Below are 25456 nucleotides of genomic sequence, written 5' to 3'. Positions count from 1 at the left end.
CTATGAAGATCATATCTTTTTCTCAACAAGGGCCTTGAGCAATTTGTATGTTGTCTGCTAATGGTATAATTTCCAATGTGATGCTTCATCAGCTTGATTCCTCTGGAGATACATTAACTTATGAGGTTTGTAATTATGCCCTTTCCTTTTGGAAAGATAATTCCTTTAGAGGTGTCTCCAACTTATGCATTCTTTTAAATATTTAGAGGTGTTTTCTTCTATTTGTTTATGAATTGTATTGCACATTATGATGGTGTTAACCATTTTTGGGTGATACATGTGCTTAATATTGTTGCCTATATTGAATTTTGGATTGCTGCATGTCATGCCCAGTCATCTTGCAAGCACCAATCTTGGTTCATATCAATAGCCATGAAATTGTTAACTCCATACCACGTATTTAAAATCTTATAGCGTATCAACTGTGACTTGTTATCCATGTTTATATTAAATGAAATATGAGAAATAAATTCTGAATGCTAGGTGTAGTAAACTCCTTTGACCGAGGTGCTTAACCCAGCAGAGAATTATCCACCAACAACTCCAAAGTAAGTGTACATCTAAAAATCTACGTAATTTTTAAAGAGACTTGTCATAGTCTTTATCCATTTTGCGAAGTATAAAATATTGATAAATTCTATTTATAATCTTTTTAATTATAAGGTGACCTGGTAGTGATATGGCATTCAAATACAAATATAGGGATCCCTGTAGCAAAAAATGTTAACATTACCAATTTCTTTTCTTTCATATAGACAGGCTTCGTCGATGACTGATAAATGCATAATTTGTATACAAAAGGATTCTTCTTCACCTTATGTTGAAGGTTTTCATGTTAGACTAGATTTTCTAACACTTGTAGGGTTACTTTAGTCTTTACCTCTGTAACCTAAAGAATATGTTTTTTAATAATTTTATCTAATTTTTGTAGTAGGCCTCTGATAGTGTTGTTTGATGAACCCTGTTCCTAGTCTGCTACTGATTTAATTGCTGCCAATAGGCTTTGCCAAGGCCTAGCCACTAGCCAGTCAAAGCCTACTATTCCCAAGACCTCATAGAGTTGCGTCAACCCAAAGATGGATATGTTGAACTGATCTTTCCAAATTAATGTAGTTCTTGTAGGAAGGCTGACTCTGAAGTGATAAGGAATGTGCAAACTTTTAGACTTTAGTAGTGGTGACCTACTTTTAAGGGCAAACAGACTATGAATATTTTAGTTCGTCTACCATGTAAAATACAAAGTGCTCACATGAGGTGGCAGTTTCTAAAGCGTGCAATAACTATTAAACAAACTATGAGGACAAATTAGCATTTGCTAATGTGGGCTCCATAATGTGCACCAATGGGGGCAGGCGGGAAGAGGAGGAAAGCAGCCCAAAATTGGGCCGAATTATTTTATTACAAATAAAAACAATATGAACATGATGTACAAATAAGAACAATATGAACACGATGTTCCCAGTTTGGAATAGCAGCCCTATCCTTCGTTTCGAAATTAGACCCTTTTCGGAACTATAAATCATGTGCCACGTCTAACTCCTTTTCTTCTCCTCTCTGTTTCGATCTCCTTCTCTTCTTCTTTCTTGATACCTTTCTCATTGTTGCTCTTGTGGCTCTGCTTTAGACTGACCATGGAAGCATTGTTCTCACTGTTCTACAGTGGTATGGAGGGGACAATAGGTTTCTTGTTGCCTTACCAACGGCAACAGCAACGAAGACGGGTTGGTGTTATTTTCCTACAAGACCGATGTTGGTTGCCCCGCTTTCATATTCCCTCGCCAATCCCTCTCTCTGTTGATCAATCCTTAGCCAACGTTAGACTCCAGGTACATTTTATAGTGGGCTTTTGGGAGTTCCGCCCGAGTCCGGCCTGTCCTAGGAGTCCCTTTCCCATCCAGACTCATCGGAGAAGAAGACTCCCGATGGGAGTCTTCCTCCAGCTCTTTTTTTCAAAAAAAAAAAAAAAAAATTTCCGATGGGGAGCTGGTGCCTGGTGCAGCTGACCGGGCCATCACATAGGCCAGGCCCAGCCATAAGAACCAGACCTGCACCCAGCCTGGCCTGCCCTATGTTCTTGTTGACCTATGCAGAATTTCTTCATAGTATCATTTTCATGATTTAATTTTATTGACATGTTAGATGACCTCATGTAGATGAAGCAATCCTATCGATTACAACTTGATTATCAAATTAATGTTACAGTATAGTATTTCTTAGGTTTTTGATTTTAAACTAGAGAATCGAATATCCAATTTGATGCGGTTATTTTCAAGATGATTTTTATTTTTATTTTCAAGTCGTATGAATTCCTAGAAAAAACATCACTATGATCAGATATTTTAGGCCTTTTTAACTTATGCACCATCAACATCGAATGAGGATCATATTCGAGGATACATGAAGTTAGAAATATCGGAACCACATAATTTGATGCTTAGTACTTGCAGGAGGCTCACATTTTCCCTTCATGATGCATATGTGGTGCATCCTGTCTCCAACATATGCAATCTTTTAGAAATTAGGAGGTATTTTCTCCAATCAGTTTATGAATTGTATTTGCATTCTATGATAGTGTCAATCATTTCTTGGTGATACATGTGCTCAATATTTTTGCCTATATTGAATTTTCGATTGCTGCATGTTGTGCCCCCTCATGTTGCAAACACTGATCTTAGTTCATATCAATAGCCATAAAATTGTTAACTCCATACCACGTATTTAGAATCTTATAGCCTATTTATTGTGACTTGTTATCCATATTTATACTAAATGAAATATGAGAAATAAATTCTAAATGCTTGGTATAGTAAACTTCTTTGATTGAGGTGCTTAACTCCACAGAGAATTATAGACCAGAAAGTCCAAAGTAAGTGTACTCTACGTAATTTTTAAAGGGACATGTCATAGTCTTTATCCATTTTGTGAAGTATAAAATATTGATAAATTCTATTTATAATCTTTTTAATTATAAGGTGACTTGGTAGTGATATGGCATTCAAACACAAATATAGGGATCCTTGCAATAGGAAACCCAATACCAAGTTCTTTCCTTTCATATAGACAGGCTTTGTCTAGGACAGATAAATGCATAATTTGTATTCTTCTTTCCCTTGTGTTGAAGGTTTTCATGTTGGACTAGTTTTCTTGACACTTGTAGTGATACTTTAGTCTTTACTTCTTTTAACCTATAGGATATATTCTTTTAATAATTTTATCTAATTTTGGTAGCAGGCCTTTGATAGTGCTATTTAATGGACCCTATTTTTAGTCCGCTACTAATTTAACTGCTACCAAATAGGCTTTGTCCAGTCCTAGCCGCTAGCCAGTTTGAGCCCACTATTCCCAAGACCTCGTGGAGTTGCTACCAAATAGTTCTTTCTGACTTTTTGCTTTCAATAGGATGGTTGTAGTTGCTCAGATAATGGATGATTGAATTTTTCGAATTAATATAGTTCTTGTAGGAAGGCTGACTCTAAAGTAATAAGGGATGTGCAAATTTTTAGACTTTAGTAGTGGTGACCTGCTTTTAATGGCAACCAGACTATGAATATTTTAGTTTGTCTACCATGTAAAATATAAAGTGCTCACATGAAGTGGCATTTTCTAAAGTGTGCAACAACTATTAAATCTAGTGTTAGATTACATGATGTGAATGTCAATATTTAAAAAACAGCATATATCATCCATCTTGTATTCAAGAAATTTTTCTTTTGGTAACCGCATATTAGTAAAACCTTTGCTGCAGAAGGCCGGAAGATGAAAGAATGTTGATATTGTAAATGCCAAGTATATGCAAGGGATTCTATATAATCGGCAAACACTGACATCAGTGACTAATTAGTTGGGTTAACACAACCACCCATGATTTATTAGTTGATGTATTCCTCAAGAAATTTCTATCATATTGTGATGTGCACATATGTTTGTATGATTAATTGGTTTCAATCAGATTGTTAAATAATATGTGTACTATGTGGGCAATCCTATACATAATGTAAAGCTTGATTTTATGGTTCCATGGGTTCTATTGAATCTTCTCATTCCCTTGGTGTACCTTTATTCTTTTGTTTTTCTGTAATGAGCTAGTAGTTTATGAAACCAATATCCGGATAACTAGGGCCTAGGGGGTTACTAGGCCTCGAAAAAATCTATACATTTTCTCTCCAATTACCAATGTACTCCAAATACATAATTTGTAATCAATATAAACCTGTGTACTTTTTCAAATCTGAGGTTTCTTGCATACTTTTATTATAGGTATCAAGTTTATTTTATTCCTCTAATTTGAAATATTTGCCATAATATTATCTTCCTATATTCATCAGTTTTCTGCTGTTATGCCTATGATTTGATCATGTACTTTTGTTGCCTATTAATATATTATATGTTTACTGGACTGCTTTTGTAGGGCCGATTTGAGTTACTCTTCTTATCTGGATCATTTATGCCCATTGATAATAGAGGTACAAGAAGTCGCTCTACTGGGATGACTATTTCTTTGGCAAGCCTAGATGGTCGAGTTGTTGGGGGAGGGGTTGCCGGTCTGTTGGTAGCTGCCAATCCTATGCAGGTAATACTTCTCTTCACACATTCCAGATTTCTATGCTACAAAATCTTCAATTTCGCAACCCAGGAGGCATGTCCTTATCGTCCTTCTTTCAAATTTAGTGCATGGTTTAGATATTATTCCTTCTCGAGTCTGAGAGTTCTCCTGGTCATATTTATGTGGAATTATTTGCAGCAATGCAGGTAGAAAAAAGATACCTTTCTTTTTTGTAAATGTCTTTCTCTTCATCATTCATATAGAAATTTAGAATCACAAATCATTTACAAGGGGCATAGAGCCTTGGTGTCACACAATATATTAAGTCAGTCATAATAATTTGGATATCAAGATTTTGCTTTCAGTTACAAATTGGCCTTTGAAAAGGCCTCTACAACTGAAAATTACATCTCACTAGCTAGCAACTATTTAATTCAAATGAATCATTTGCTTTCCCCTTGTTGTTCTGCAATAGGTTGTAGTTGGCTGTTTTTGCCAGGCTACTAAAAGAGCAAAAGAGCAAGAAGCCGAAGTTAGAGGCTACATCTGTCCCTTTTCCAGCAGTTACTATTCAAATTTTGAGCTCGCATGCAGAGGCAGCTTACAGCAATTGCCAAGGGACTTGCACTTCAACAATGCCAAAGACAACTCATGCAACTACCTCCTTGTTACTGCTTTGGGAGAAGCAGCCTACCCAAAAAAGACTCAACTTCTAGAATGGTTCATGTTACATCTCAGCTAGATTTTTATAGTCTAGTAACAAATCATCTTAGTTACTTCAGTTACAAGGCTTATTAACAGTATTGACAGAAAGCTTAACTACTTTTAACAATTTTTTTTGCACAGTCTTCCAAGTGAATCGGAGCTTTCTTAATTCTTGAAGACTTCCTTAAACTCTTCTCATTCTCAGCTAATACTTCAACATTTGTATCATTATTAGCTTTCTTCAAATCTTCAACATCTTGCTCATCCTTTTCCTCAATATCAGGCTCGACCCCAAACACCAATTACTCTTCTAATTGCTTGAGTTGCTCATGTATAGCTTGACCAATAGCTTCTTTATCTAATTGTATCATAACAATACCCCCCTGTGCAAACTTCTCCTTGTCTTCAAGGTGTAATTAGGAAAAAGAATGACAAAAGGAATCAAAATCTTTCCAGGATGCCTCTTCCAATGGCAATCCTTGCCATTATACTAGAATCTATTTTTGTACCCTTTACAGCTATAAATCTGTCTGTGAGCAATAATGACCAAAGGTACCAAAAGAGGATGATTTCCAAAGGAATACTCTAGAAGAAAAAGTAAATCTGAATTTGCAGAAAAGTTCTCAAATTTCTTAAGCAATGAAATGTGAAAGACAGGATGAATTCTTGAAGATGGGGATAACTTAAGTTGATAAGCTACTGAACCAATGCATTTCAGAATTTCAAAGTGTCCATAATACCCGCTGGCCAATTTTAAAGGCTTAGAATCGGCTACAAAAGCTGTTTATAGACTGCAATTTAACCATCACCAATTCCCCCACATTAAACTGAGCACTCCTATGTTTGTCAGTCTGCAACTTCATTTTAACTTGAGCCTTTTTCAGATTCTCCTTTAAAAAACTCAAAAGCTTCTTCCTGTCCTGTAACAAGTCATTAATAGAATCTAAGGTATCCTCTTGCCTGATATATAAGGGTGTTGAAGGCAGTGACCTACCATATAAAATCTGGAATGACACCATACCAGCTGAACTGTGATAGGAAGTATTAAAAACATATTTAGCAACAGGCAATAATGACACCCAAATAGAAGTATTTTCAGCAACAAAACACCTTAAGTAGCTGCAAACACCTGTTAACCACCTCAGTTAATCCATCAGTTTAAGGATGATAGGAAGTTGACCTCAACAGAGTTGTGCCACCCAATATAAATAATTGAGTCCAAAACTTGCTAAGAAAAATGGGATCTCTGTCTGTAACAATGCTTCTAGGTAGACCATGAAGCTGAAACATCATCTCAAAGAATAATTGTGCAGTAGAAACAACAGTAAATTTGGTTATTAATGGCCCAAAATGATAAAATCAAATAGAACTTTCTTAAATTGTTTTAACCATTGTATTTCCAAAACCAACTGAGGATCATGGGTTAGTAATACAAAAAGATCAACAGTGAAAAACTGATTTTGCAACAGAATTGACACTCCCTCCACGTTAAAAGAACAAATGATATAATCCCCATTACCCACATACACTCTAAAAGGGGTAATTGGTATTACTAGTATAGAAAGCCTTTTAATGACACTTTCTAATATGAAATTGTGGCTACCCTCAGAATCAATAAGAACTCTTACTATCATATCAAACAAAATGCCATATATTCTTATTGTTTTATTATGAATAGAATTAGAGAGAGCATTAAAACTTATCTCTGAAAGGCAATGATGCTGATCCACAAACAACTCTTCATTAAACTGTTCAATAGCAACTTGTTTTTCTTCCTCCTCTCCTTCAAAGATTAGCATAGTAGCCTTCATTCTACAATTATGCCTAGGCCCACATCTTTCATCACAATAAAAACAAATGCCCTTTTCTCTATGATCTTGAATCTCACTTGTAGATGGACTCTTCACAGGCATAGCAACATAATTTGTAGGTTTAGACTTTGAAATGATTGAACTAGAATTCTCATCTTGATCCGTTCAAGAAAACTCCTACGAGTAATCTTTTTTTCTTGAGCTCTAGCCATGTTCATAGCCTCAAACAATCTCTGAGGTATTGAACAACAATTCCTCCTTGATTTTTGGTTTTAACCCTGCTATATACAAGGTTACCAAAGTATCCTCATCAAAATCAGAAATAGATGACATCAATTTCTCAAATCGAGCATTATAATTAGCAACTGAAAAGCTCTAAGATAATCTTGCTAATGCCACCTTTGGATTGTCAAATGAAGTTGGACCAAAACAATTCTTGATTCCTTGCTCAAAATCATACCAAGAACCAACCAAATGGGCTCCAAAAATCCATTGATACCAATAAGAGGCAGGCCCTTGAAGATTGATAGAAGCCAATTCGAGCTTATCCTCCTCAGGCACAGCATTAAGCCTGAAGTAAGTCTTGATTCTATGCAAATATCCTAAGACATATCCTTACCATTAAAGACTGGAATGTCCATCTTATAGGGCTTATGAGATCTTGATTCCCAAGAATTTCCTACATCAAAATGTAGCATCCTCACCTCTTGCGGAGATTGTGAACCAACCCCCATTTAATTAACAGCAGGAGGTTGATTATGTTGATTCTTGATAAGGGACATCAACTCCACCATTTGAGTACTCAGCCTCTCAATCTGAGATCCTTGCAAACTCAATTGAGCCTGAGTTTAAGCTTGAAGACATGCCATATGATTCTTCAAATCACAAATCTCATTTGTATTCGCATCCACTATAGCACCTTGATTTCTTGTAGAAGCACCCATTGATTTTCACCAATATAGCAACTCTCAACGAACCACCAATGTTACTGCTTTAGGAGAAGCAGCCTATCCAAAAGAGACTCAAGTCTCACATTTATTATCAATTTTCAAAATGGTTTATGTTACATATCAACTAGACTTTTATAGTCTAGTAACAAATCATCTTAGTTACTTTGATTACAAGGCTTATTAACAGTATTAACAGAAAGCTTAGCTACTTTTAACTAACTTTTCTGCACATAGTCTTCTAAGTGAACTTGGAGCTTTCCTAATTTTTGAAGACTTCCTTAAATTCATCTCATTCTCAGCTAATACTTCAACGTTTGTATCATTATTAGCTTTCTTCAAATCTTCAAAATCCTGCTCATCCCTTTCCTCAATATCAGGTCGACCCCAAACCCCACTTGCTCTTCTAATTGCTTGAGTTGCTTATGTATGACTTGACCAATAGCTCCTTTGTCTAACTATATCATAACACTCCTTCAGAGCAGAAATATGGTCTGCCTCTATACCCTCCATACCTGATGACACCTGGAACTCCTTAGCTGATATCAATGCATCTTAACTGAGGCTCGATTCACATAAAGCCTCGCACATTACTAGCCTTAGGGGTTTCTAACCAACCAGAACTTAGCTCTCCTTGATGAGGTGGCTTCAGAGCAAGATACCGCTTTAAAGTAGCTGAAGTTTTCAGACTTGTTTCTAACTTATCCTATAAGCTTAGTGATCTACATTTAGGTTTCTACGGTTGAATTGAGCAGCTGCTTATTTCATAGGGGGTTGTATTTGATCAGCAATTGAGTTTTCGTATCGTCCACTATTGTCTAGTTTAATGATTTCCTTTATTGTAGCACTTTATTTTTACTGAGTTATGCTGGAGCCAAATCTTTGCTTATTTTAGAAAAATTCACTTTTGATGCATATCATTGAAAAAGTTATTACTTTAATCAACTTATATCTTACCTTTCATTCTCATATTTGAGTGGAGGATCATTGGTAGTCCATGTAGATATGTTCTCATATCCGAATCTATCTGGATGTAGATAGAAGTTCCTTCAAGTAATATACATATTTATATCTATTAAAAAATAGATATAGATAGATAATTATTCAATCTGTATTTGAATATCTAATTTTATTTATAATTTTACTTAACTTTATATAATATTTATAAATTTTTAATAAAAAATAATTATATCAATATGATATTTATTTGATTTGTCATCCACTTAGTAATATCTTTGATTCTACAGTCATAAAGTATAATCATCTAATTTATATCTATATTTATGTCCATATTTCTATAATTTGATTTGTATCCATTTCTATTTAAAATACATATGTATATAAATTTTTGTATTTGATTATTTGTATTCATGTTTATATTTATTAAATAAAATAAATATAGATATGGATATAGTATCTGATCCATATTTAGTCTGTTTTTAGTTTTATCTTCTAGGAAAAACTTGTTCACTGATATTCCTTGCAAGGGTAGAATGCTTCCACAAATTGGTAGAGTCAATCACACACAAAATCACTCTACTGAACTTCTGGTATATTTACCCAAAAAAAGAAATTCTGGTACCAACTCTATGAGATTGTGATAGCCCTTTTATATCCTCAAATTCATTAACAACCAGTATGGGTTTGGTGCAGTAGTCCTCCATAGCCCAAATGCAACTATCATCTTCTTCATTGAGGGTTAATGTACCCACTTCTCAATCCAAAATTGCCTTCAGTCTCCCACCAATTATGTGCAAAGAAGCACAAGGCTACAAATGGATAAGGATTAGCGACCTGATCCATTTAGTCCTGACCAAACCATTCTTGAAGATCTATGGGCCTAGGTTGAATTCAAATATTAGACCCATTCCACATATAAGAAAGTCTTTATGTACTGCATGTGGTGTAATAAAATTGGCATGGAGCACACTATCCAATCATATTGGACCACATAGCATATTTAATAATGGGACAAATATTGAATGCCAGCCAACTTTTTCTTTCTCACATTTTCAGCGATAAAAATATCTTTCCCTCTACAGAACAAAGAAAGAATAGTATTATTACTTTTTGATATCTTATATTATTTTTTATAAATATATATGATATTTTGAATAATATATATGACTTTTTAGTCTTTACAACATTCTAAATAATATATAAGACTTTCTAATATCTTGTACGACTTTTTAAAAATATATATGATATTTTGAATAATATATATAATTTTTTAAGAAATATATATGATATCCTAAATAATATATAATTTTTACATCTTATACGACTTTCTATGAATATATAACATCTAGAATAATACATATGACTTCCTGTGAATATATATATATGATATCTTGAATAATATATATGGCTTTCTAATACTTTATATAATTTTTTGCATATTGACCCTATGATTGATTTTGATGATTACAAAACATTAAGTGATTATGGTACTAATTATGTGTTCATAAGTGAATATAGGATTTTCTAGGTGCTTAAAATAAAGAAATTATTTGTAAAAAAAATTCTCTCAAAAGAATGATGATTGATAGTCAAATGAGACTCAAACAAGAAGCTTGTGGAACCCTAAATGCTGTCAAGACCTTAAAAATCAAGGTGGAAGAAGTTCTCAAAGATTGAAGATAAAAAACCCCTCAAGCAAAAAAATGTACAAAAATTTTTAGTTGGTTATCATCCAAGTCGACTCAAATTTTATCTTAGTTGACTCGAGTTAAAATAGTGAAGAAAAATAGTTTTGACATATTAGAATTTCAACCGACATATACTTGAGTTGACTTGAGTGTTATCCGAGTCAACTCAAAAGAAAAAATATTGAAAATCTGAGTAGACTCACATAAATTCAATTGGATCTTTGAGTCAACTCGAATATCTGAGCTAAAATTCTTAGAAAAAAGATAGAAAATCAGATTTTTGAGAAAAAAATTTGAGTGATCTTACAAACAGCTCGAGTTGACTCAAATCCTATCCCAATCAACTCAAAATCTAACGACTAGTTCTGTAGAATTTCAAAAGTATGCAGAATTATTTCTAATGGCTGGTTTTTATTTTCTAACAATTAGAAATAACTAATTTAGCTTCTAAAATAGATTTAAAAGCTTTCAAACTTAATGAAAAGTGAAGAGAAGAGGATTAAAAGGAGAAACACATCAGTTTATATGAGGACCATTGAATATCCTTAAGAGAAAGAAAAGAGAGAAACTAAGTACAGAATTTTAAGTATGCTTTTAATAGAAATCTTCTCCAACTTTTTCTACATCCTCTCAAGCTTCAAATAAGAGAAGTTCAAGCCTCAATCAAGTGAATAATCAGCAACTTTTTCAAGCTTTGAGAGTTTATTTTTTAATTTGTGCTAAAATTCTATCTTCTTGTATTTTTATTTTCTTTACAATTATTTTAGTTATGAAAAGCTTTAATTAATATTGAAAAGTCAAAATTTTATTTTCTAGAAAATTGAAATTAGTTTAAATTATTTAAAAAAATAAAAATAGTCAAAAATATATTTTCAAGAGCTTATTATGAAAATCATTCAATCATTTGCTAGAGATATAACAAAGTAGGCCATAAAATTTCAGAATATAATTTTAAGTGAATTGGCTATACTTTGATAAAATAAATTTAGATTCCAAAAGGAACTATGTGCTTTAATGTTAGTGGATCAAAAATGGTTTGGTCACTAAAAATTATAAAATAATTTTGTAGGTACTCCAAGCATCTAATAGAATGAAAAGAGAAAAATTTTTAAAGATGGATGCTTTGGAATGAAAAAGGATAAGTATGATGTTTGGTAAATGTTAAACTCTTCACACATCAAGCCATCAATATATATACTAAAATTATTTAGTTTAAATATTTGATTTTGATAATTTATAATAATCATACTCCATCATTTGAATGATTTGATTATTAATTAATTTGCAATAATCTTGCTCTATTGCTTGAATATGTTGATCATCATACTCTTTTTATTTTATGTATAGCATCAAGCCTTTTGAGCATAAATCCTAATTTTAAATTCAGCAAGTTATCTTAGCCCCTCCATATCATGTTGTTTTGAGAGACTTAAATTTAAATAAAAAAATTTAATTGGACAACAAATTACTCGTATACTAATATCACAAATCTAACTTTGACATTCTCAAAAGACATGCAATTATTGAAATCCCTTAAGAACTGCATGATCTAAGAACTTCAAGATAAGTCATCCATTTATAAAATATCAAGTGCTTGATGTTGTTGATTTGCAATGCATCTTAGCTTGATCTTTAAGGCTTTGAAAATCTCCTAGTTGAACCTAACTCTTAGAGCCATTATCTAGATCTCCTTTGATTTGATCTTACTTGATTTAATCTTGTCCAATTTAATTAGTTCTTGATCCCCCAAATTGATTCAAATATTATTCTTGATCTGAATTGATTTACTATTGATTTCAATTCAATTTGACTATATTTTTTTGAATCAAAACTTGTTGAACTATTTTTTGCATTAAGGAGTCGACTCTTAGACTAGTGGAATCGACTCATGGTTTCAAGAAGAAAAATAGTTCTCTGAGGAATCGATCCCCAATTTTATTGGAGTCTACCCCTCATTAGGAGTCGACTCAAGTTTAGTAGGAGTTGACCCCGATGTCTAGGATGGGTTTATCAAGTAAAAATATCCCAAGGCTCTATCATTCTATTTCTAATTTTCTCGAGCCATAATTCCTTTCAAACCCCTCTTCCATTAAAATTGGACCTTTCTTTTCATTTCCACACTATCCTTGTGGTCCTTGTTCTCCGATGGCAGCTTGAAAGTAATTGGCACAAAAGAAGAGAAAGTCCCATGTAGAAATTTAAAAGTTTAAGGCTTTCCAAAATCATTCTCCTATGCAAGAAAGAAGGACTAAGCATCAAAATAATCTTTGAGTTTCTAGAGAAAAAAAGAATTTTAATTGGATAGAAAATTAAGAGATTGGGCCAAAAAATTCTATTTTATTTTGATCTATCCGAACTCAGTTCAAGAATTCTTTGGAAACATAAAGTTCGTGGTTGAAAATTTAGACTCAAAAGTTTAAAGTGTCTATATTGTGTTGGATGATATAAGTTAGCTAGGACACTAAGAATATCTGTTGATGGACTAAAAATTTATTTACTCCTTAGGGTTGTTCACCTACTTTAGATCAGGGAGAAAATTTTATGTTTGCATAAAAGTGAGAGTTGAAAGTCTAGTTTTCAAAGTAAAAGGTATGCTGATTGAGATAGATGTTGATAATATTGGATGCATGCTAGAACACCTAGGATTATCTTAAGTAGTAATATATTTGAAATTTATGTTGGTTTGAGATATTGTCGAGGGTATTAAAGATATCAGTGCCAGTCAGCTGAGTGTAGAAATGCGACTACTATGACCAATAGGATCTTCTTCATATTAGTCGTGCATCACATTCTCTAGAAGATTCCACTTTGCATACCAGCACTCATGCTATAATAGATGTCAAGATTGAGGATCCAATAGTTTAGACAAAAATAGCACCACCTCCATAGATCGATCATCCAGAGAGCTTAGATCGATTATTTGGTATACTGAATGAGAATGCATTTATCTATAGGACTTCCACCAGAATCATTCCTTCTGTTTGTGCAAAGATTCAAAGGTGTACTTCATAGGGACAATAGACAAGATGAGATTTGATGGAGGCATAATCATTGGTCAGAAAAGAGTCAATGTGATTAATTCAAATTATCACTTCAGCGAGAGAGTATGTGAAGGAAAACTTCATCCGATCTGATCGGATTGTTAGGGTGCATCTAATTTTTTTTTTATTCTATTAATTTATAACCTTCATAAATTATCTAAATCATAGTGGAATAGGGATCCAAATCTCCAAGAGAACTCAAATCTGATGTCCTGCAAGGTCTGAACGCATAGACTCTACTTCGTATGCACGTTAATCTCTGTAGGGAAGAGGGATGATCAACCAACACGAAGGAAGAAAGAAGCAGCTTTTGAAATCAGATTTCTAACAACTAGAAGAGACCTAGAGGAGGAGGATGCCTAAAGTGGTGCTCCATGCCTGAAAGAGAAACCCCATGTGCCAAGGGTCACATGCCGAGGGAGGGGGATGCTGAGTCTCTCTCTCTTCCTCTCTCCTTTTTCACACCCCTGTACAGCCTTCTTCTTCTTATTGTCGCCCCATGTCCATAGCTCTCCTTATATAGGCATTTAAAACCCTTAGTCCTAATCTAATTTGAACTCTTAAACTCCAAGTCCCACTTGGAGATCAGATTTAATTAATTTGAATTAAATTCAATCTTTTTATGCCATATGGAAAACCCAAACCATGTAGGAATGGCATCAACACTTGGCACCCCCTAATAGCTTACACCTAAGGGGATTGGGCATCCCACATTAGGTGCCAAATCAGCCCATTTGGCCACCCATAATAAGAGATAAAATTAGATAATTAAGGCATCATAAAATGCAAATCAAATTTGGCACATATTTGGGTTAATACAATTCCAATTCAAATCCAATTCGAAAAGATTGCTATTCCTGATCCAATTAGGATTTAGCTCCAAGTCCAACTTAGATATTAAATCCAATTAGCCTTACCTAAATCACATCCAGTTTAATCAAATTTAATCAAATTTAATTAGAACTCAAATTTATTCTCTCAAAAAAAATTTTGGATCACTAATCAGATCATTATCATTTCTGAAATTAAACATATACCTCATGTCCAGTACTAGCTAGACATAGACAACTCTTTAATCTCATATGACCTCTAACTTAATTCTCAATTAAGCTAATCTATTTGTTCAATCAAGTCACATACTTCTAAATTGAATGCATAGACATAGGTCAACTCTTTTCTACTTTGTCTAACTTTATGCATGACTCTATAGGTTCAAACATTAAGTCGGTAGTACAGAAACTATTTTTTATACTAATCGAAGTTATCATCTAATAATGGTTCTCGACATTCGGATAGATTGAATATTTACAAGGCAATACTCAAGAACCTAGAAGTATAGTTACTGTATAATTTATTTCTTTGATCCTGAATGCTCAGGATGACCTAGGGTTTAACTATCAATCCTAGATTAGTCATCCATATTGTATTTCAATCTTTTTCAGATCCTATGATCCATCACATGGATTGCTCCGGTCAAGATCTTACTCCATTGAAACATAGAGGTGCATCAACTCCTGAAATATAGAGAGATCAATCCCATCTTAATCTACACACCGACTACCACAAGTAATTAACTATGTGCAGAAATCTTTCATCACTGAATCAGAAATTCAAATAGTCCGACACCAAAGCTCAATGAGTTGCTTGCAAGTCACCATGGTGATCTCAAGTTGGAGGGACACTTATATCCATATTTTTCGTGAGTAACCCTTGATACCAGAGTACTTCGCAGATGAGTCACATATTCAGTGATGATGTACTCTTACATCTCACCTGTATGCCATATCAGAATCTCTACACTCCTTGATTAAGAAGACAACCAACCTATATAGCACATAATAACCCACTCTTGATAAATATAATCATCCCTTAATGATGTCTTATTTGGTCATGAACATGTTTAAGAATTATTCAATAAATTCTCCTTTATCGATTGTCATATAATTTTAAAGACTTCATCACAATATTAGAGTTCTATAAGGAAGATGTACACCTTGTGACGAATAATGCCAAATAATATTTATTAATTCATAATTCATATACAATTTTTAAAGAGCATAATCATCCACATGATTGTCTTTAAGATATATTTTTTAACAACTTTCACTTAGACTAAAGCCAATTGGTACAATATCTAATGCCCATCTTCCATTTAAGTTCATCATACTCTTTGATTTCAAAGGCTTTAGCAAATGGGTCGGCTAAGTTTTTCTTTCCTTCAATCTTTTGAAGATCGACATCACCTCTATCCATGACCTCTCATATAAGGTTATAGCAATGTAGAGTGTGTTTGATTCTCTAGTGGGATGACTATTAATTAGCTTGAACTATGGCTCCAGTGCTATGACATACAGCAGAAGAGGACTATCAATAGAGGGTGCCACTCTGATGCTCGCTTATGAACTTCCTCAATCAGACCACTTTCTTACCAGCATTAGATGCCAAAATGTACTCTACCTCATATTGGCTACGATATGTTACTTGAAATTTTTTTAGTAGATTGCTCCTTCATTTCGGATAAACACATAGCCAGACACACTTTTGCCATTATCATGATCTAATTAAAATTGGAATCAATATATCCTATAAGTTTCAAATCAATATCTCCATAGATTAGCCATTGGTTTTTTTAACATTTCTTAAATACTTAAGAGTTATCTCTACAACCTTCTAATAGTTCTTATCTAGATCAAATTGATACCTACTCACTACCTCTAGTGAGTATACTACATTCTATCTCATACATGTCATGGTGTACATGATATATTCCACTGTCGAAGTATATGTGACTCTACTCATATTTTTTTTTTTCAGAAACTGTCAGATATTTCTTCTTAGAGTGAGTAATTTCATGGTCTATTGAGAGATAGTATTTCTTAAAATTTTTCATATTGAAACATTGCAACACGATATCTATGTATGTGGATTAGATAACACAAGCAACCTCTTAAATCTATCTCTATAGATCTTCATCCCTACGATGTAGGATGATTCTCCTAAATCCTTCATAGAGAATTGTGATGATAGCCATAGCTTTATATTTATAAAGCAGGAATGTCATTTTCTATCAAGAGTATATCATCTACATACAGTGCATGGAATATGACTACAAAACTATTAGCCCACTTATTTATGCAGGGTTCTTCTTCATTTCCAATGAAGCCATATATTTTGATGTTATCGAAACATATGTTCTAACTTTGAGAGCATTGCCATAGAAAAAAATATCTTGTCATAGTTAATACCATAATGCTGACGATATCCTTTGACAACTAAATGGACTTTATAGATCTTCACCTTTCCATCTGTGCCTCTTTTTCTTTTAAAAATCTATTTACATCCTAGGATCTCACCCCTATAGGTAGATCAACTAATGTCCATACGTCATTGATCTCTATGGACTCCATCTCGAATTTTATGGCATCAAGCCATTTATCAAAGTCGGATCTCTGCATGGCATCCTTGTAAGTGATTAGATCTTTATTATTTTCATCTAATTCAACCGGATATCCATCCGAGACCAAGAAACCATAGTCTCTATCTGGCTGACATGATACTCTACCAAATCTCCTTAAAGGTGCCTCAACAATAGGCTCTAGATTTGATCTAATCAAATCTTATTCTATATTTCTACTTGTCTGTGTCAGTACTTTTATCTATCGAACTTTCTCAAGTTCAATCTTAGTGGCATCAGTTCCTTTCATAAGAAACTTTTTTTCCAAAAAGAATATCTTGTTGCTGACAAACACCTTTTATTCTTCAATATGGTAAAAGTAGTATGCCCTAGACTCCTTAGGGTACCCTATAATTAAACAATTATCAGATCGAAATCCAAGCTTATCGATATATAAATATTTTACATAAATCGAACTATCCCAAATCTTAAGGTAAGAGGGTATCGATCTATGCCCAGTCCATATCTTATTTGGAGTTTTTGTGACTGATTTGTTTGGAATATTATTCAGAACATTGCATGTAGTCTCAAGAGCACAATCCCAAAAAGAGATCGGCAGACTCACAAACTCCATCATGAAAAGGTTTGATTCCTCCTTTTCAAGATGCCATTATGTAGTGGTGTCTTAAGAGGTATTCATTATGAGAGAATCTCATTCTCTCCTAGATGTATTAAAAATTCATTGAAAAGGTATTCATCTCCTCAATCTGATTGAAGAGTTCTAATACTCTTCCTAGTTTGTTTCTTTACTTTACTGTAGAATTGTTTGAATATTTCAAATAGTTCAGACTAGTGCTTCATAAAGTAGACATACCCATCGCTAGCTCGTTAACCTTTTTCAGTAAAGGATGACTTGATCATCTTCTCAATAAGATATGATTCACAGGTCGACAATGATTCACAATAATTGATGTTGAGGATTTTCTCTTTAGTTAACCTATTTATCCTATTTTTATATATATGATCGAGCCTACAATGCCAAAGATAAGTATCTACGATATTATATACTCTAGAATATTTATTCGATGTGTATATTATACTAACAGACTGTGATGTCATGTTTCAATTATCCACACATAATCATGACACCATTCATAATAATATCATAAATTTTTTTATTGAAAATTATAACCATCCTTGGCCAAAAGGCCTATAACATAACATTCATAAGAAAAGATAGACAATAATGATAATCATCTAAAATAATGACATTTAAATTGAGAACAAGCTAAACTTTCTCATAGTTAGAACTGGAATAGTACTTCCATCTTCAACACTTAGAAATCATTCGCTCTTTTCAAATTTTCTATTAACCTGAAGTTCCTGTAATAAATTACAGATATGAATCAGACTTCTGATATCTAATACCCAGATTGTCATACCCCGAACACAACACCTGAGTCGGATACGTGATGGCCGCACATTCCTTAGACCAAGCCCTAAAGAATATGCAAGGCCCAAAAATAATTCATTACAACCTCAACATCCATATATCTGATTTCAATAATAATTAGTAAAACTTGCATAATTATAATTAAAATTTCTTCAATTTTCTGATCAGGTATCATGATACTCTATCTATGCATCCTCTCACTCACAAATCTATACCATAGCCAATCATGAGCATTCTATAATTGAGAAGAAAAAAAAAGAGAAATGGAGGGGTATGAGCTTTACAGTCCAGTAAGAATTTTCATATCACACCAATATAATAATATAATCTAAAAATAAAGATAAGTAATAAAATATAAAATCTCATGTTCAATATCCAGAATAATACAAACATCCATAAATTATCTGTCTTATCAAAAGAGATGCATCATCATATGTTAACAGATGAAATACTTTTATTCAGCATTTGTTTCATGTCTTGTCTTTCTTTTTTCTTTTCATAATCACTTGATCTTTAACTTTTTTCTTTCTGGCTTTGGACTAACCAAGACTATGCCTCAATCTCTATCCGATCAAATTTTTACTCATAAGCCTCTCAAGACTGTCCCAGGCATAATCTCCTGGCAGGCTGTCCCAGGCATAAGGTCCTGGCCGGTTGATCTACATATAAGCCCATGGGGCTGTCCCAAGCATAAACTCCTGATGGGCAGTCCCACATAATGAGGTTAGTCCAAATCATATCTTTTTTATTTAATTATTATATATTAATTTTATCAAATCAATTTCTATTTACAGTGTGATCAAAATAAATATATCATGCCATCAATCACGAATACATATATATTGACATAACCCATACTCATGCTTAAAAAAATCATATAAGCAAATAATAGTATCTCGGATATAGCAAATTTATCGATCTCAAATCCAACAATGCAAAACCAATGATGCAAGACCAATGATAAAATAATATATATAATGGTGATCATGTACAAAGATTCTTACCTTTACAGGTGATCGATCTAAATAAAAATTCGATGAGCTCCTCAATCTACGAATCTGAAATTAAGATATTTTACTCCATATCTTTTTGTACAATAATTACATCTCTACATGATCAAGATTAAATATAAAAATTATATATAGAGAATTTACGGATAAACGATCCTAATAACATAAATCCAGGACCTCTCCTAGGATTAAGCAAAATTAGGATTTGCTAAATATCTGGACTCTCCATTGATCCACAAGACTTTTAGAGAGAGAAAATCCATGAAGAGAGAAAAAATTTTAGAGAAAAAAAAATAGAGAGAGAAAATAGAGAGAGAAAGTGGAAAGAGAATCTTTGTATCCTTCAAATGAGGCAATTATGATCAAGATCATCAGAGGTCATATCAAGATGACTTAATATGGATTAACTATAATCAGATGCTATAAATTTTGAGTAAGGATCGAACTGGGATCCAACCTATTGCATGAATTTTGAAGCGATTTCAAGTCATCTTATTTTCATCTCAAGTTTATTCTAGGATCCGTGATGCAATTAAAGAAAGTAGAAAGATCTTAGAGAGAGAAACTAGTAGATAGAAAAAAATAGAGAGAGAAACTCTCTAGGTTTATAATCTAGATCGAATCTTTCTCGATGTCCTCTTATCCAAAAAATATTGACCTCCTATATATATATCAAATAAATCAAATAAATTTTCTAAAATCTTTTATTGAGGTTTATCAAGATCCTCACCCTTGTTCTCAACATTTTTTCTTCCCAAATTTTCCTAACCATCTAAAAATATATTGATAAATTAATTATTTAATTTATTAATTATTTTTTATTAAATATTTGAGAATAGAGAGAAAGTAAAGAGAGAATCTAAAGAGAAAGTGGAGAAAGAAGGTAGAGAAAAGAGAGAGAAAGGAGAGAGAGGAGAGAGAAAATCCTTTTTCTCTCTTTTTCTTTCTTTTCTTTTTTTTTCTTTTTTCTTCTTCTTGTCTGTTCTTTTTTTTTTTCTTTTCTTTCCCCATTTTCTTCTTTCTTTTCTTCTTTTCTTCATCCAAAACAGGGGACCCGATCCCCTTTTCTCCTCTCCCCCTCATGCGGCCAAGGAAGGCTGACTCCGGCCAGCCTCGATAGCCCCCAGTGGTGGTGAAGACACAGCCCCAGCAACAGTCCCAATGATGGCTGTTGTCGGCAGCACACAGGGAACAAAAATAAGAAAAACAAGGATGGCCCTATTCTTCTCCAATTTGATGGCTTGCCATCGCTTGCCAGCAAAAGAAAGATACCCAGGAAGGAAGAAGAGCAGGGAAGGAGCTTGCCTTGCTCCGGCAGCCGAGAAGAACTCCGGCGACCCCTCTCTTCCCGTTCAAGAGCCCACAGGTATCCCTTGGAAAAATCTCTCAAATTTCTTAAAAATCTCTCCAAAACCCATTGTAGAGACCTAAGGGAGGGAAGGAGGGTTTTATAGGGGAGATTTTCTACCCCTAATCAGACTCTATTGGTCTGATTTTGCTGGAGCCGGAGAGGAAGAGGACTCTGGTTAGGAGACTTTCTCCTCCCCCATCGGGCTCACATCTGCATGATCAGCTGGGCTCGTTATCACAGCCATCATAGTAAATAAATCTATTAATATTTTTTTTTACTTATTTTAAATTTTTATATTTAAAAGTTTCACATAGTTAAATTCGAGTTTGAAAAGGAGATCTAGATGTAAAATTTAATCTAACTATCTAAACGATGGGTCGGGAGTGTTTATAGCTTTGTATCATCAAATAAAATATATAGAAATAATCTATTTAAAAATTAAAATAGTATATTGAAATATACATCTCTGTATCGATATATATATTTTTATATCAAAATTTATTAATAATACTTTATTTTTCTTTCTTATAGATTGTTGGGACATTCAGCTCTCATCCACCAGCTATTGGAAATGACATACAGGAGCAGGAGTATGATAAGGAGGAGCTTGCATGATTTATATATATATGCAATTTTGATACCTATAAATTAGTAAACATTTATAAAATTATATAATATATATATTTAATATAATATAATTAATTTTATATTTATGATTATATTAAATAATTATTATTTTATTTATAATAGATTTTAAAAAATATTATTGCTTGTTAATATGATTAAAATAGGTTTTAAAATATTTAATGATAAATTTTAAAAAATTAAAAACTATTAGCGACGGTAGTAGCGATAACTATGACATCGATAATAATTTTTTAATATTTTAATTAATAAAATAAAGTTATTAGCAATGGTTTTCTGTTGTTAATATCATTGCTAATTACTATTATTAACAATGGTCATTTCATCATCACTAATAATGATAATTAATGATGAGGATATTTTTATCAAATTTTTAGTGATGGTAAAATGACTAATAGTGATGGCAGTTAGCCATCGTTAATAGTCTTTTTTTTTGTAGTATGCCAATGCCACTTTCGACAGGACACTTTTTGAAGCGAGATTGAAAAAGGTTGAAGGAGAGAGCTCCGCATGGGAGTAGAAGCGGATGATAACATCCTTGATCCAGATAAGTTCTTTCTTCCTCTCTTTTCTTCTTCTTTTTTTTTTCGATGCTAACTTCTTACTTCCTAGATAAAAATAGGTCACTATGTCATGGTTGTTGGAAATTATGTCCTAAAGCTAATCGTTTAATGATTATGCTAATTATAAATATATATGAACTTTTAAATAATAATAGTTTTTTGATATTTTTCATCACAAGATTCAATCTTTTAATGAACTCCTATAATGTGATGAAGTTCTTGGGACTATTTTGATCGATAAAGAAAGATTTATCGCATAGTCCTTAAACTTATTTGCGATCAAATGATATGCTATTACTAGGACGATAACGATATCAAGTGTAGGTCGTTGTGTGCCATATGCATTGGTTGTCCTCATAACCAAATGGTATGGAGATACTGATATGGCATATAGATGAAATATAGGAGTACATCGATACTGAATGTGATCAACTACAGAGCACTCTGCTGTCAAGGATAGCTTGCGAAGGGTATGGGAATAAGTGTCTCTCCGACCTGAGATCACCATAGTGACTTGCAAGCAACTCACTATACTTTGGTGTGGGACTAATTGATTTTCTAATTCAGTGATGGAAGGTTTTTGGGTACAGTCAAGTATTTATCAAGTTGGTACGCGAGTCAAGATGGGATTGACCCCTTCGAATTAGTAGGAGATATGCATTAGTGTATTTCAATTTAGCAAAATCTGTGCCTGGATAATTCATATGATGGATTTGAAAAAGATTAAAATATAATATGGATGACTTATCTAGGATTGACAGTTAAATTCTTGACGATCCTCGAGTATTAGGGTCAAAGGGATGAATTATACAGTAACCATACGCCAATAGGTACTTGAATGTTGCTTCACCTTCATTCGACCTATCCGGACATCGGGTCGTCATTGCTAGATAGTTACATCTATTGGTTTAGCAAAGAATTTTTGTGCTATCAACTTAGGATCGAACCTATGGGGTCACACTCGAAAGAAGTTTCTGACTGATCATGTGGCTGATCAACGATTGAGAATCATTCAAGGACTTAATCGTCAATTCGATTAATGATTAATCTTATGCAAATATTATAATAAATTTATTCACCAAGTGTTAGTGAATTAATGGAGGATTAATTAGTAATTAGATTGCTGATTAGTTCAATTTGATTGAGCAAAGTGGATTAAATAAAATCTAATTGAATTGGATTCAATTAGGTTTGACCCGATTAAGTTATGAGATGATCTAATTACTAAGAAAGAATTATCCCTAATTTGATCATAATTTTGGTTCAATCAATTTTTAATTTGATTAAAATTTGATTAAAAATTTATGAACCTAATTATATTAAGTTTTATATATTTTATTTGGGCTAAATCAGATGTGATTTGGTTTGGATTCAAATAAGGAAACTAAGAGTCCTTATTGGAATTGGACTCTTCTCCCTGTGCCAACCCAGATTGCATGCCATATATCTCCACACACAAAATTATTTTGTATAAGATTTTTTCACACCAAAGAATACTTTTCCTTATCTATCTCACATCAAAATTTGATTTGGTTTTGATAAAAGAAAAGTTTTGAAATTGGATTTTAAAACATTCCTTATCAGGAGAATCTATTCTCATCCAGATCAACCTCTCCATACCAATAAATTTTTTTCTCCTTATATGTGCAACATTTTGAGAATATTTTTTGTGGAAGATCAGTTTGAGAATTGATTTATCATAAAAAAATATGGAAAGGGGTGTTTCATATTTTTTTAGCATATTTTGGGATGTAAAATTATGAAGAGAGGTAGAATCCTGTAAGAGTCCAGGATCACTAGGACTCTTCACCCTACCTCCTTACATGCCTATAAAAGGGGCTTTTGTGATTTTTTTGTTTGTGTAAGAACCAGAAGAGAGCTCTTCATGTGATAGAAGTTTGGAAATGGTTCATGGTGTGAAAAATAGAGAGGAGGGTCTTTTCTCTTGGTTTTTGCTTTATTTTTTGGAGGTAAATTTGATAAAATCTAAGTTTTATTCTCTAGAATTGATTGAATTTCACTATTTATGGCTTTCTTCCAATATAATGAATCTGATGATGACATAGCATCATCATATGTGTAAGAATCACCCTCTACAAGGTATGTAAAGAATTTTTCTCCAAAATTCCTTCAATTCTATTTCTCTTACTTCTTTTAATTCAATTTTAGTTTTAAGTTCTAGTTCTATAGATCTAAAAGAAGATGGTTCACATTTTAGGGATCTAGAAATTCTAATCTTAAAAAAATATATCCTTAAAAAAAGAAGCATCTCTAGCTTCAAGGATTGAATTATAACTTATATCACTAATATCTAATTTAATCACTAAGAACCTATAAGCATTACTATTTTGGGCATAGCCTATAAAGATAGCATCTATAGTTTTAGATCCTAGCTTTCTCTTTTGGGTTCTGAAATATTTACCTGAGCTAAACACCCCCACACTTTGAGAATATTCAATTTAAGAGATCTGTCTTTCCAAAATTCATAAGAGATCTAACCATTATTCTTAATAGGGATCCTATTTGGGATGAAGCAAGAAGACATAAGATCTTCTCCCCATAAGTTCTCAGGAAGGCCTGTGCTAATCAACATAGCATTCATCATATCCAAGAGGGTATAGCTTTTATGCTCAGCCATATCATTGGATTGTGGAGAGTAAGGAGTACTTCATGAATTATTCTATGTTCTTGACAGAATAGAAAAAAATTATTTAAAGTATACTCTCCTCCTCTATCAGTCCTAAGAATCTTTTTTTTTTCTTGTTGATTTGCTACTTCACTCTTATAAATTTTGAATTTATTGAAGGTTTCATCCTTAGACTTAATTAGGTAATAATAACAGTATCTGAAAAAATCATCTATAAAGGTTACTATGTTCTTATTGCCACCACAGGTTGTAATTTTGGTAGAGTCACATATATCATTATATATTAACTCCAAGATTGAAGAATTTCTTTCAACTGATTTAAATAGTTTTTTTGGTTGTTTAGATTTAGCACATATTTCATACTTAAATGTATCTAAGATTGATTTAAGAATTGGGTTTAGATCCATCATATGTTTGACTTTTCCTAAGCGTACATGACCCAATCTATCATGCCACAAATTTTGATTAGATTTATTCATAAAATAAACTTGATTCTTAACTTTATTAATAAAATAATTTTTTACATTCAATTTGAATAAGCCTTCACTTACATATTCTTTTCCTATGAAAGTATTATTTTTAGTTATTACAACTTTATTATAATCAAGGATAATTTTACATCCTCTCTGAACCAGTTGAGATCCACTAACTAGGTTCTTGCTGAAGTCTGGAACATACAATACATCCATCAGGGTAAG

At 32.9% G+C, this 25456-nt stretch overlaps 1 pseudogene; it reads left to right on the top strand.

Moving 5' to 3' along the window:
* The window catches only part of LOC140857386 (AT-hook motif nuclear-localized protein 1-like), a 13872-nt pseudogene extending 5307 nt beyond the window's left edge, over positions 1-8565 (top strand).
* Positions 8566-25456: the final 16891 nt, after the last annotated feature.

This window comes from Elaeis guineensis, chromosome 4, assembly GCF_000442705.2.
Source record: "Elaeis guineensis isolate ETL-2024a chromosome 4, EG11, whole genome shotgun sequence".
Classification (NCBI taxonomy): Eukaryota; Viridiplantae; Streptophyta; class Magnoliopsida; order Arecales; family Arecaceae; genus Elaeis; species Elaeis guineensis.
This window is presented reverse-complemented; position numbering and strand designations above follow the sequence as displayed.